The following is a 14,687-nucleotide window of genomic DNA, read 5'->3' as shown; positions in this document are numbered from 1 at the left end:
GCATCATTCATGAAACCACAGCCTCAGACCTTAGAGCAGCTGGAAGGGCCCTCAGGGAGCCTCACCAAGTCCTGAGTCTATGAACCAGGAAGCCAAGACTCAGGGCTGCCGACCTTGGGCGTCTTGGATCCAGGAAGGAGGGGGAGGTGCGTGCGTCTGGAAGTGCGTCTGCATGGCACGCTCCCCGGACTTGGACGCCAGGAGTTGCGCAGGAGGCGGGGAGGGGGGCGGGGGAGGAGGGGGAGGGCGAGGGGATCCGCCCCTCCTCGCCCGGGTCGCCGGGGCGGAGCCAGCCCGCGGCACGCGTCCCGGGCGTCGAGGGGCGCGGCGAGCGCGCAGTCACGTAGCCACTAGGCAGTCAGTCCGCTCCGCGCCACCCTCGGACCGCGCGGACTCTTGAAGGTCAGCACTTTGAGTTATGGGTGTGATACAGGAAGGGAAAACTCCTCCTTTCCTTCCCTTAGGTGTATCTTCCTAGAAATTGACAGAAAAATGGGAATCTGGCACATTCGTGTATCTGATACACTTTTTGAAAGCAAAGAAGTGTCACCAAATGAGCAGGTGACTCAGAGAGCACGAGTTTCTCCGGTTTTGCAGATAAGGAAGCGGGTTTGGTCCTAATGGAACCGGCCCAGTCCCCCCGCACTCCCTTGCTTACCCGCCTCGCTCCCGCCCCTCCCCCCCCTCGTTCTTTGCCCTTGCCTCACTCACTCCAGCCGTTGCACTATTTTTATCTGGTGGCTTAGGACTTGAAACAATGCATTAAAAACGGCAGAGCTGGGAGAGCTAACCCCACCTTCGCCAGCAAGTGAGGGTGTGTCTTTAGCGAGTTGCTTCATCTCTTGGGAAGCGGGGAGTGCAACAGGGGCTAACCGCAGGTGCACCCCGAGGCAGCGGGACTTGTGTGTTACGTGCGTGGAAGGCAGGTCTGCTCCACCGCTGTCCTTTGCTGAGCCTTGATAAAGTGCGAGCTCTACTCAAAGCCCAAGCTCGGTTCCTACGCCCCACTGCTGTCAAAGCTGAGTCCGAAAACCTGCACGTTCTCACGCCCCCCCACCCCCCAGACCTTGCCTGCCCTCAGTCAAAGGGACTGATTGATACTACTTGCACGTGGTGGTTAAGACCACAGTTTCCATTACCAACAGAGACGGTTTTCAAAGTCTGGTGGTGGAATTGAAGCCTTCCAAAGAAGGACTAATCAGAAGCCCGATATGTAAAGCAGTGGAGGCTGGAATGCATCGAGTGGCCTGGCTCCGCAGGGGACAGTTTGAAAATATCTGGCCTGTAGGATAAAGGTAAGGCTCTTCAGTGTGCTTGTCTCCAAACCTTCTAGTCTGGTCTCAATCACGCCCCGCCTCCACTCCCACCCCATGGTCCAGACACATCAGAATATGATGTCCCTTTCCCTCTCCATCTCCCCTGCTCCTGGATTCTCTGCTCAGAAGTTACTTCCTCTGTCATTCTTTCCTCGGAGGCCTCTTAGTGCTTTGTGCCTTCCTTAAAGGTAGCAGCTGTCACACTTTGGTTGGAGGTCACGAGTCCTGAAAACAGGAACTGTGCCTTGTTTTTGCAGCTTTTAACTGATATTTAAAGAACACTTGAGTGCTGGGTTCTGGGAATACAGTTCAAACTCCTGGAGCTGACACCCTAGGAGAAGGGGAGATGCAATGAGCACCATCGAGTAAAAGGTGTGGCCTGTAGAGTGATCAGTAGGGGGCGCAAGAGGGGGGAGGACGGAATAGAGAATGTGTGTCAGTGGGGATGGGAGGTTCCAACTCAGGCACGTGGAAGACGACAGGGGCGTCAGCCTGAAGGTGGCGGAGGAGAGAGCAGTGTGGACCTTTGTGGGGAAACTCTTCCAAGCACTGAGAGGCAAAAAGCAAAGACATTTAAGGTGGGAGCAGGGAAGAGGCCAGATGGCCAATGGGAAGCGAAGAAAAGAGAAAATGGGAGGAGACAAAGGGGTGAGATAGAGAGGTGAGGGGTTTTACCGGAGTCAGTGGGTTGGACCCAGTGTTTTGAAGCTCCCACAGTCCCAACAAAGGACACAGGGGCTGCCATGGTGACCCTTCCAGTGCCCAATTCTCGGGCCTTGTTATTTTCTTTCTTTAAAATTTTTTTTGGCTGCTCTGTGCACGTGGCAGGAGGGATCTTAGTTCCCAACCGGAGATCGAACCCTCATCCCCGCATCCCCTGTAGTGGAAGCAGGGAGTCTTAACCACTGGACCGCCAGGGAAGTCCCTTTGTTAGATTTCTTTGTTTCCTTTGACGCCATTAACCTTCCCCCTTTTTTGAAAGTCTGACTTTTGGAACTCTGCTTTCTCCTTTTCTTTCCTACTTCATTGGTCACTCTTTCTTGGGCAGCTGTAATTTTCTGCCTCAGCTCACCCTTGGAGGGCTTTCCTCCAGCCAAGGCCTTACCCTCAGCCCACTGACCTTGTTAACACGCATCCTCGCAGTGTGACCTCATCCACATGGCCACCTAACACGTCAACAAGGTTGGTTCCTCTGGCAAGAAGGAAGGGGAGGATGGCAGAGTGTACCACGGCCAGGAATCATCTAGCCCTGCTTTCCTCTCCAGCTCCAGCTCCTGCGCTTTCCCCACATGTAACCTTCTCTCGGGTCACTCCAAATATCTCCCACTTTTAGACATCTTAAGCTCTGCTTGATACGTAGTATATTAAATTAACTATTGCCAAGAAGCAAATCCCCCAGAACTCTTTCACGGCTTACAAAACCAGTAATCACTTATATAACTCTCGGTTCTGGCTTAGGTTCCCTCGTGAGACCACAGTTAAGATGTTGGCCAGGGCTGCAGTCACCACTGCTGCTGGAGGATTCCCTGCTGAGACGGCTTAGTCACCTGACTGGTAAGTTGTGCTGCCTGTTGGTGGGAGGCCTCAGTTCCTTTTCACATGGGCCTCTTCGCAGGGCTGCTTGAATGGCTCCGGCACTGACTTCCTCCAGAGCATGCAATCCAGTAGAGCAAGAGGGAAACTGCAGTGCTTTTTATAATCTAGCCTCAGAGTTCACACACTGTCATCTCCATCGTTCTCTATTGGGCGCTCAGAACAGCCCTGATCCATTGTGGGAGGGGGCTACATGAGGGCACAAATAACCAGGAGGTGAGGGTCATTGGGCGCCATCTTGGAGGGGGGCTATGCCATGTGGTTATCCACTTTCGAAGTCTGAATAACTCTGACTTGTCCCTCAAAACCCTGCTCGCTGACACACAGCTAGTTCCATGGAGAAGCCTCCCCTGGTTGGTGAACTTCCTCTTCTCCTTGCATTAGCCCTTGGGCATCTCTCCCTTCCCTCATGTACCAAGCTGCACTGAAATTGGTGATTTACTTGTTTCTCTCTTCCCTAGTCTTTAAGTTCCTTGAGAGAGAAGAGAGCGTTTAATAGGACAACATGATATCACAGTGTCTAGAACAGTGGTGCATGGCAGTCTCAGTATATTTTGTATAAGGAATAAATGAATGAGTAAATCACATTTCCTTTTCCAATCAGAAATATTTATATAGCACTTAATTTATATCGCACCCCACTTCAGGTCTCTGTTGATTGGTTTTCATATTTCAGCTTTCATGTTGCATTTCCCACCCCAGTCTCACCCCTGACACAGCCGTATTCTCCTTTGACCCAGCAATTCCATTCTAGGAATTTATTCTAGGGAAATAATTGCATGTGTGTCAAAGAGGTAGCTGAGCGCTGTCCATTGCAGTTTGTGTATGATGTTTGGTTTTGTAGAAAACCTAAATTTCAAAAAACAGTGATTTGATTAAATAAGATATGCAATAATAAAATCAACTATTATGTAACTGCTAAGGTAGTACCAAAAAATGTTCAATTGATATGAAAAGATGTTCAGTTGATATTTTTAAATGAAGTAAAACGAAATTATAAAATGTTTTAATTTTTAATTTGTGGTAAAATACATGTAACATAAAATTTATCATCTTAACCCCTTGTTTTAGTAAATTTATTCATTTATTTTTGGCTGCGTTGGGTCTTGTTGCTGTGTGCAGGCTTTCTCTAGTAGCAGCGAGCAGGGGCTACTTTTCGTTGTGGTGCTCGGCTTCTCATTGCGGTGGCTTCTCTTGTTGTGGAGCACGGGCCCTATAGCGCACGGGCTTCAGTAGTTGTGGCATGTGGGCTCAGTAGTTGTAGCTCGCAGTGTCTAGAGTGCAAGCTCAGTAGTTGTGGCGCATGAGCTTAGTTGCTCCGTGGCATGTGGGATCTTCCCAGACCAGGGCTCGAACCTGTATCCCCTGCATCGGCAGGAGGATTGTTAACCACTGCGCCACCAGGGAAGCCCCCATCTTAACCCTTTGTAAGTGCACAGTGCAGTAGGGTTGAGTGCGTTCACATTGTTGTGACACCGATCTCCAGAACGTTTTTCATCTTGCAAAACTAAAACCCTATACTATTTAGCAACATTTCTCCATCCCCCTCTTTCTTCCTCCCCTCAGCCCCTGGCAACAACCATTCTACTTTCTGTCTTTATGAATTTGACTACTCCAGGTACCTCATATAAGTGGAATCATATAGTATTTGTATTTTTGTGACTGCTTATTTCACTGAGCATACTGTTCTCAGGGTTCACCCATGTTATAGTATGTGTCAGAATTCCATTCCTATTCAAGGCTAAATAATATTTCATTATATGTATATATCGCATTTTGTTCATCCATTTGTCTGCTGGTGGATACTCAGTTTGCCTCTACTGTTTGGCAATCATGAATAATGCTGCTGTGAGCACAGGTGTACAAAGATCTCTTCAAGACCCTGGGTCATGTTTTTACTTTTTTGAGGAACTGTCATGCTGCTTCCATAGAGGTTGCACCACTTTACTTTGCCATTAATAGAGCTCAGTATATCCGACTGCCTTGTGTTGTATATTTTGTCTGTCCTTCTAGAACCACTCTCTACTCTTGTTGACCCTCCTCTGTGCCCTTGGCACTTTGACCTTTGTGGGCCACATCAACAGACTCTCTCACTTCAACTGGGTTTGGCCAATAGAAGTTTCCAGCAGAAGGTTGAAAGGCAGGAGGAGAGTGAGGTCAATGAATTTAGTACCTAGCTCCTTCTTTGTGGTTCACCTCAGACTGCATCTCTCTATTGAGGGCCACGGCGCCTACCAGAAGGCCCTCTCCATCTAACCAGCACTGTCTCTCTCTGTCTCTCTCTACCAGTTACTGCCCCTTTCACTTGCTCTTTCAAGGCTATGCATGGTTACTAGCTTCGAGATGTACCGCACCATCTCTCTTTGCTTGTCCTAAACTCTGCTCACACCTTTGTAAATAGTCCTTCTATTAAACTCTCCTCGAATTATCCTGGTTTCCAGCCAGGATCCTGATGCATCCGTATCTACTTGACATCTCCCCTTGGAATTCTCACAGTCATCACAAACATGACATACCCAAAGCGTAACCTTTGACTTTCCTTCAGTCCTCTGCTCCCCACTTTCTGCGATCTCTGGGAACATTAGCACCGCCAAGCCAGGTGCACAAGACAGACGCCTGGGAGTCCTACATGATTTCTCCCTCTCCCTCACCCCTACTTGCCTTCATCTTATCCATCACTAAGTCTGTAAATTGAGCTTCACACAGCTGGCTTCTTGCTCTTTAGATCTCAGCTTAAATGTTATCTTCTTTTAAAAAAGAACCTTTCTCTACCCAACAGTAAGGACCCGCATCCCTTTATTCTCTCTCCGGGTACCAGTTTGTTTGCTTCTTAGGAAGCAGTATCACTAAGGAAGTGATCATCTATTTTACTTGAGAGTTATGTCCCTTTGGTAGAGAAGGATGACTCTGAGCTATAAAGGGTAATGAACATAGCTCTTAACATCACCTAACTCGGAGGCTGGTTTTTCCTGGGCTTGATCCAACATGGCAGAATTAATCTTTGAAATTCCAGACCTGTGTCTGTGTTAACCCCTTTAAGGTATAGTACCCCTCAAAGCCTCATGGAAAACAAACCATTGGCTTTATCCATCTATCCTACACTGTAGAAATAAATTACATGACATCTGGGGTTTCATAAGAGCCCAGTTCTATTGGCAGTAAGTCCAGGGGTTTCTCCTTGCCTGTACATTTGCTTCAGATAAACTCCACATATAAAAACAACTTTGAAAAGATGTAATCTACATGCATAAAATGCCAGATTTATGATTTAATTATTTGGCGCAATCAGTGATCTGAAAGTTCAGAAAACAAAACAAACAAACAGAACCCTAAATGAAAGAAAACATTTCTGAACCAAACTGCCTTCCTGGTGTAGAAAGTCCTCATATGCATGGAGTCGGACAGGAAACAGAACTAGATCTGTGTGTTACCAGAACAGAACTAAAATATTTGCCTTTTTTCTCCTTGTGGAACATCACCTAAAAGAAATGCCCATTGTGTTTGATGTAGGGATTCAGAGCAGGACTTGCCGTGGTGTTTAGGGTCTCCTTTGTATTGGTTTCATCTGCTTGAACCTTGGGTTGAACCAAGCAAAGCATAGCATTGGATGCTACCTCTGATTAGGGGCTCAAGAAAATATTTAGAGAGATGGGGAAAGTATAAAATGAGAGGATGACTGGTCCATTCCACAAACATTTATTTATTGAGTGTCACGGACAAGGGCAGCAGTCCCCAACCTTTTTGGCACCAGGGAGCGGTTTCGTGGAAGACAGTTTTTCCACAGAAGTGGGGGGATGGTCAGGCAGTAACGCGAGAGATGGGGAGCGATGGGCAGCAGCAGATGCAGCTTCACTCACTTACCCGCCACTCACGTGTGGCCCGGTTCCTAACAGGCCGCCGACTGGTACCAGTCTGTGGCCCAGGGGTTGGGGACTCCTGCTCTAGGGTATTCAAGGTAAATGGATGAGGTTCCTTCCATCCAGGAGATTATTATCTCCCTTGAAAAACATAAAGCACTACAGAAATACCAGTTTCCTATGATACTGTTTTACTGCATCTACAGTGAAGGGAAACTAACAGCCATAGGCAGAGAACAAGTGTTATGGGTTGAATTGTGTCCCCACAAGTTCATATGTTGAAGTCCTAGCCTCAGTACCTCAGAATGTGACTATTTGGATGTGACCTGTATAGGATCTTTACAGAGGTAATATGATTGGTGTCCTTACGAAAAGAGGAAATTTGGAGACAGACACCCATAAAGGGAAGACCATGTGGGCATGAAGACGGCCGTCTACAAGCCAAGGAGAGAGACCTGGAACAGATCCTTCCCTCACAGCCCTCAGAAGGAACCAACCCTGCTCACACCTTGGCTTCAGACTTCTAGCCTCTAAAACTCTGAGACAATACATTTCTGTTGTTGAAACCACCCAGTTTGTGGGAGTTTGTTGTGAACTACCAAGCAAACTAATACAACAAACTCTGGTGAAAAGAATTCAATAGCAGATCGGGGCACCAAGATGAGGAAAAAGGTATGACTGTGTTTTGACTTTCCTTCCTCCTCGGTGGCCCTCTTCTGATAATCTGCCAAAGACACTGGATGTTATTTCCTTCCTGGACTGGTTAAAAAAACAACAAAGAACCAGGAGTAAAGGATGGAACTAGAGCCTTTCTGGAAGCTTCTCTGGGAACTCCCTTCAATTTAAGAGGCGTTTCCTTTACTCCTAGGTTCTAAATTCCTGAGCAGCCTGTTCACTCTTAGAGTTGGAGCCCTTGTCGCATGGAGATCTGGTGATTTGGACACCATAAGCAGCTTGAGGCCTGCCCCTCTGTGTGATTAGGCCAGAGAAAATCAGAACAGCTCTTTGCATCGCAGAACTTTATATAGTATTTGTTCTGTTGTTGTGGACACTGGGGGTAACCATGTGGTGATGGTGTTATCATCTGTTTAAAAGTCATCAACTCATCCAAGGAGACCAGAGGCCATAGATTTTCCATATTCTCAAGACTTAAATGTTTGCTCTTGGACTACCAGGATTGGAGGAATGAGGTCTAAACCTTACGTTGTTCAGCTGAAGAACTAGTGGCTCAGGAACATGTTTTGTCTGGGGTTTCCTATCCAATCAAATCAATTTGTTGAGCACTTACTGGGTGTGATGCTTAATTTTATGTGTCAGTTTGGCTAGACTGTGGTGCCCAATTGTTTGGTTAAACATTCGTCTAGATGTTGCTATAAGAATATTTTTTTGATGTGATAACGTTTAAATTAGTAGATTTGAAGTAAAGCAGATTATCCTCCACAATGTGAGTTGGGCCTCATCTAATAAGTTGAAGGCCTTAAGAGAAAAGACTGAGTTTCCCTGATGAGGAGGGAATTCTGACTCTGGATCACAGCATCAGTTCCTACTGGAATTTCCAGCTTCCTGGCCTGTCCTACAGGTTTTGAACTTGCCAGCTCCCACAGTTGTGTGAGAAGATAATTCAAAATAAATCTTTTTTTTTTTTTTGTGGTACGCAGGCCTCTCACTGTTGTGGCCTCTCCCGCTGCGGAGCACAGGCTCCGGACGCGCAGGCCCAGCGGCCACGGCTCACGGGCCCAGCCCCTCCACGGCATGTGGGATCTTCCCGGACCGGGGCACGAACCCGTGTCCCCTGCATCGGCAGGCGGACTCTCAACCACTGCGCCACCAGGGAAGCCCCAAAATAAATCTCTTGATACATCTTACTGATTCTGTTTCTCTGGAGAACCCCGACTAGTACAGTATGGAACGGGCATGGTGAGGAATGGACAGGGGATTAATACCTGGCTTTTGGGTTCCTTGGCTCTGCCTTGGTGGCCACCTACCAGGATATAAACCAGAACAGTTGTTCTGCTCACAGCCATGTAATTCATAACGTTGTTGGGGAATGAGTGCTTTTCCTCACACATTCAGTTTTTGGAGTGATGAACCAAAACCAAAATTAAATCCGTCAAAGTACCTGTGAATGTGCTGTTCTTTCCATTGGGCCACACTGGTCCTCTTCTATAGGAAATACCCTCACCAAACCTAGGCAGGTAAGGCTGAAGCCGTCCATCTGTTGTCCCCCCGGTGTGAGTGTCACGTGTTTGTCAAGTCCACTTGATTCCTCCCACACACTCAAGCTCTGTATTCTGGGAGTGAAGCTGAGGAAAGTTTCCTCTTCCTTAACAGAGACTGTCAGAGTGCGCTTGCTTTAGGAAACGGTGAAAATGCAGCCGGAGTGTTCGTGGGGAGGCTGTTTGCAGGCTTCGTTCTTCGGCTGTGCGGAGCTGAAGAAAAATAACCACTGTGGAATCTCAGCTTCTTAAAACTGAACATTATCGATGCTTACTACCTTCCGTGGAGGCCTTGGGTGGAAGGTTACAAAACAGGATAAATTTTCATCTAAAAATAAATGAGCAGATTTTACACAATAGAAATTCTACCTGGGTTAGGATTTCAGCTCCTTTTATTTCACGTCTCCATGAGCTTAATTATACTGAAAAAATTAAGTGAAAAAGTTGAAGGAAGATATTTGGAGAGTTAAGATTTGGGCAAAAAACACAACTTTCATTTTATTTACTTAATATTGATTAAAAAATTTTTTTATTGAGGTATAGTTGATTTACAATGTTATATTAGTTTCAGGTGCACAGCAGAGTGGTTCAGTTTTTTTTATATATATATATATATATATATATATATATATATATTCTTTTTCGGATTCTTTTCCATTATAGGTTATTACAAGATATTGAATATAGTTCCCTGTGCTATACAGTAGATCCTTGTTGTTTATTTTATATATAGTAGTGTGTGTATGTTAATCCCAAACTCCTAATTTATCCCTCCCCCCACTTTCCCCTTTGGTAACCATAAGTTTGTTTTCGAAATCTGTGAGTCTGCTTCTGTTTCGTAAATAAGTTCATTTGTATCATTTTTTTTAGATTCCACACATGTTATATAATATTTGTCTTTCTCTGTCTGACTTACTTCAGTTAGTATGATCGTCTCTAGTTGCATCCATGTTGCTGCAAATGGCACTATTTCATTCTTTTATGGCTGAGTAGTATTCCATTGTATGTGTGTACCACATCTTCTTTATCCATTCAGCTGTCAGTGGACACTTAGATTGCTTCCATGTCTTGGCTATTGTGAATAGTGCTGCTGTGAACATTGGGGTGCATGTATCTTTTCTAATTAGAGTTTTTGTCTTTTCCGGATATATGCCCAGGAGTGGGATTGCTGGATCATATGGTAACTCTGTTTTTAGTTTTTAATACTGATTTTAAGCAGAAGCATGGTTTTGATCAGATCTTTGAGTGCAGTCTCTCCCAGGCCTACCACTGGTTACTGGTTCAGCCAGGGGCGATGGAGCCAGTGGTTTCTTAGGGTTCTCAAAGGCTGTAAGGAGACGCTCACAGCAAGGGGTTGAGCAGACTCAATGAGACAGAAAGCAGGCTCCATTTCAAGAAGCTAAGCGGTGAATCAGCTGTTTGCAGAAACCGAAGAGCTGGAGGTATGGATTAAAGATGGATATAAAGCTAAAAATCTGGGATGAAGAGGGATAAAGGGACCAGCTAGGATGCACTTTGCAGGGTGTGAATTTACTATAAAGGAGTTCTCAGAAGAATGGACAAAGGAAAAGTGGACAGCTCATCTCTAGCTTTGCTTATTTTCTCTGTGATTTCCGGCTGGTTTCCCTGACCCTTGGCCACCGCCCACCCCCTCATGGCTTTCACCTACCCCCATCCTAGGCAATAGGCAGCCAATGCTGATGACGTGTTACTTAGAGTGCGAGCTGGTGGTATCAGACTAGGTTAGGCAGCTGTGGGAACCTACTGGCTCCCGTGTGACGCTGACTTGCCTTAACGTTATTGAAATGTGCTGTTTCCCTGCCCTGTTCCCCAGGGCCCCAAGTGAAAGCTCACTGTGATTTTGAAAAGTGAAAAATGTCCCTGCGATGGAGATGCAGGACCAGCTTGTTAACGTTTATACAAGGGTCTATTTTCGGAAGACAAACTGTAGCCAAGACACAGGTCAGAGTTCAGAAAGGAAGATGGGGCAGAAATGATGAAGCTGTGGTCCTTTGCCTTGCATGTATCTGATTCTTAAGACGCTGGTGATAAGGTCCTGGAGGGCTGCTAAATGTGGCGTAGAAATTTGGCTTTAAACATTTTAGAGGCAACGCAAAAGGGGAGCATATGATAAGCGACGTGATCAGGGAAGGGGCGGTTACAGCAGAAGTACTGTTGTTCTTGGAACAGAGATTAGAGAAAGACCCGCCCTCCCACTGCCCTTATCACTGCCACCCACACCAGCTGCCTCTGGGAACAGCATGAAGAAGGCTGAGGAGTAGAGTGGAGCGTGTTTTCTGACATCCTTCTCGTAAAAGCCTCAGCAATCCTCAAGGCCTGGGGCTATAGCGATATAAAGGTCCCCACCCTCCAGAATTTTATGATTTCATTAGGAGAGGGAATCGTTGGTGATTTAATGGGTAGACGGGTTTGCATGGATGCCCTTGGATGAGCATTTCTAGAGCAGGGAGGCTTTTCACGTTGCCAGTCGCTTATACACCATCTGCCTGAAGTGTGGTGTCCTGTGGAGAGACCCGCGACCTCTCCAGTGTGTCCCTTCTGAAAAACAGGAAGTGGCTAAAGAGACGTGACCAGGGAAAGAGAAAAATATACCTTTGTTGCGGTTACAATAATTCATGGGAAAAGTGCGAAACTTGTGAAACAAAATTGTGGGTCTTGGAGGGAGGAACATGAAGTCAAAGGAGAGGGATCGCAGGGGAAGGAGGCATGACAAGCTGAGCCCCAGAGGAGAGACCACTCCCAGGACTAAGCAGAAAAGCTTCAATGAGCGAAAACACCGGAAACTTCCGGAGAGCTGCACCCCCACCCCCACCCCCCTGCAGAGGACACGTTCCTTCAGCCTGAACCACGGCATGGTCTTGCTGGGGTAAAGGCAAGAGGAAAGCCAGGCAAGAATTAATTCTAGAGAGACCTTCTCAAGGGCGTGGCATGATTGCCTCCACGGCGAAGTGCTTCTCTCAGTGGAACCTCCAAGTCATTCTTTCGAGTTAGGTGTGATTTCTTTGTTGTTTAGTTTTATTTGTTTATTCTTGCCCTAATTTAGGTGTGTACTGTTTGGATGGAAACGTTAGTGTATCCTAGAAGTGGCTCTGTAATACTTGGGAGCAGAAGTGACAGCCAGCTTCTGGATGTCAGTGTAAGTTGGGTGTGGCAACCAGGGTATTGGAAGGTCGTAGCTATTACAGGTAATTCCGTTCCCTCCTTGTCCCCTCCCACCAGCCTCCAGGCAGACCAGGTGGCACCTAGTACAATACTTCAGCAGCCCCACATCGGCCCTCGGAGGGCAGAGTGGCTTCTTGTCCAAGTCCCAGCCACTCTTTTTAGCTCATTTCCCCCCAGTGCCTTGCGTTCCCCCTGGAGGACTGGTTGCTGCCATCCCCCCGCCCCAGCAAGGGCCACGGTAGCCCTCCTCTGAAACACGAAGAACCATGCCTTCTCCCCTCCTCCTCTTCCCTCCAGCTTCCCGTGAGGTATTCCAGCTCTACGCCAGCTAGTTTACTGGAAACGTCACCCATCCCCGTTTGTACCCATTAATTACCATTAGTCACACTGGGTGCACAAACGTGACACCTCTCATTCTGGGGCCATCTCATTCGGCCTCACCTGTCTCTCTCCGGCAGCATCAGTCCATGGTTATCGCGGGACTTGGAAACTATCTTGTATGTAATTTATCTGCAAGTTTATTGTCTCTTCTTCTCCCTCGAAAATATAAGGATAATGAGGGCAAGGACTTTGCTTGTCTCCTTGATGACTGTGTTTTCAGTTCTGAGAACAGTGTTTGGCACGTTAATAGGTATGCAGTCGTTTTTGTTGCTGTTGTTGAAGAAGAGAGAGGATATAGTCAGTTGTAAACCAGAGAACTTGGGGGAATAGGACATCCCACTGAGTGCTGCCAGGGGGGAACTCAGAGCAGCCAGAGCTCACTGAAGGTGGGAGCGCTGGAGAGCCGAGGAAGGAGGAACATCAAGGTGTGGGAAGGAGGCTAGCGCAGAGGTTCTCAAGGTGTGGTCTGCGGAGCCCCGGGAGCAGGGGTTTCTGAGAGCCTTTCAGAGAGTCTGTAACGTCAAAACTATTTTCATAACCTTATTAAGATGTTGACTTTTCCACTGTGGTGACATTTCCACTGACGGCACAGAAGCAAAAGAGGGTAGGGCATGAACCAAAGCAGAGGCACCAAACTGTCACCACACACTCACAGCAAAAGAGATTCCAGTTTCATTGAAGAATGTCCTCAGTAAATCAGTGAAAGCTCTTCATTTTATGAAATCTCGACCTCGTGTCTGTTTCATGTTCTGTGTGAAATGGGAAATACACGTAGGACATCCCTGCTGAATAGTGAAATATGTTGGTTTCCTTGAGGAAGAACACTCGGCAGTTGAATCGTGAGCTAAATTGGCTCTTTTTTTTTGTCATGGAACATCATTTTTACTTTAGAGAAGGAAAGACAAACTATAGTTATTTAGACTTGGGCATTTCACACATATTCTGCCAAAAATGAGTAAAGTGAGCTTGTCAAGTGAAACAATGACACTATCAGTTGCCAGCAATAAAATTTTAACTTTCAAGAGAAAATTAGAATTATGGAAAACTTGTGTCCGTCACAGGAAGCTTGAGAGCTTCCTTATAGAGACTTTTCTGTTGAGATTGGTGGTGATAATATGAAGAGTGGGATTTTTTGATGTTGTATGATAAAATAGGTCAACATTTGGAATGATCGATATAGTTCAGTGAGTCATAATTTTCCAAATGTTACAGCATCATGCATGAGAAAATGAACTGTACAAAGAGCAAAATAGATGAATGGATTTCATATAAGAGTTTTAAAAGTTCATTGACAAGGTTGCAGATTCCACACTGAAAATTAACTTTAAAGAAAAGAGCAATTTAGTTGCAGTATCAAAGAATATGTACAATTATCTTTTTTAAAAAAAAACCTATTAAACTCCTCTCACACACGGGGGCTGATTTTTCTTCATCAACCTCAACTAGAACAAGACATTACAACAGACTGAATGTAGAAGCAGAGCAGATATGAGAATCCAGCTGTTTTCTATAAGCCAGACATTAAAGAGATTTGTAAATGACATCACCCTTCTCACTAAACTTTTTGTTTGGGAAAACCGTCATAATTTTTGTTAGCATGTAATGCATTATTATTTTTTGATAAATATTTTAAAAATTTCTCAGTATTAATGTCTAATATGGTAAATACTGATAACCTACATTTTTAAAAAAGCTCCTCAGAATCCCCTTTTGTGAGTGTAAGTGTTAAAAAAAAAAAAAGTTTAGGGATTCTGAGGCCAAAATGTTTGGAGAACCCCTGGCCTAGATTAGGGTTAAAAGAACTCAGCAGTGGCTCCGAAGAGTGAACCGTTTTCTTCTCACGTTTCTCTTTAATTGAGGCCACGTCCACACCAATGAAGTGAATTAGAGAAAAGTACTGAAGGAAGGAGGTGAATATCTATGGATGCTCCTTTGTGCTGTAGGAAGTCGGCTCTCACTTCTTCCTCAGACCTAGCCTGTGAGGTCATAGGTATTCAGTCCCATTTTGGTAGAAGAAAGGCTCAGAGTAGTTAGGTACCTTGCCCAAGATCACACAGCCCTGAAGTGGGTGGCAGAACCACAGGTCTGCCCAACACTTCCTGTCAAACCCCAGTCCATCTGAAAATTATCAGAAATGTTTA

At 45.9% G+C, this 14,687-nt stretch overlaps 1 long non-coding RNA gene across 1 annotated transcript in view; it reads left to right on the top strand.

Annotated features, from left to right (window-relative positions):
- The first annotated feature begins 1,151 nt into the window (after positions 1-1,151).
- The window catches only part of LOC132417659 (uncharacterized), a 191,824-nt gene continuing 178,288 nt past the window's right edge, over positions 1,152-14,687 (top strand). The window contains exons 1-2 of the long non-coding RNA XR_009517906.1: positions 1,152-1,295; positions 2,775-2,870. This is a non-coding gene — a long non-coding RNA (uncharacterized lncRNA). The remainder of the gene's footprint in view (positions 1,296-2,774; positions 2,871-14,687) is intronic.

This window comes from Delphinus delphis, chromosome 21, assembly GCF_949987515.2.
Source record: "Delphinus delphis chromosome 21, mDelDel1.2, whole genome shotgun sequence".
NCBI classification, from domain to species: Eukaryota; Metazoa; Chordata; class Mammalia; order Artiodactyla; family Delphinidae; genus Delphinus; species Delphinus delphis.
The sequence above is the reverse complement of the archived record's forward strand: the minus strand, read 5'-3'. Positions and strand labels throughout refer to the sequence as shown.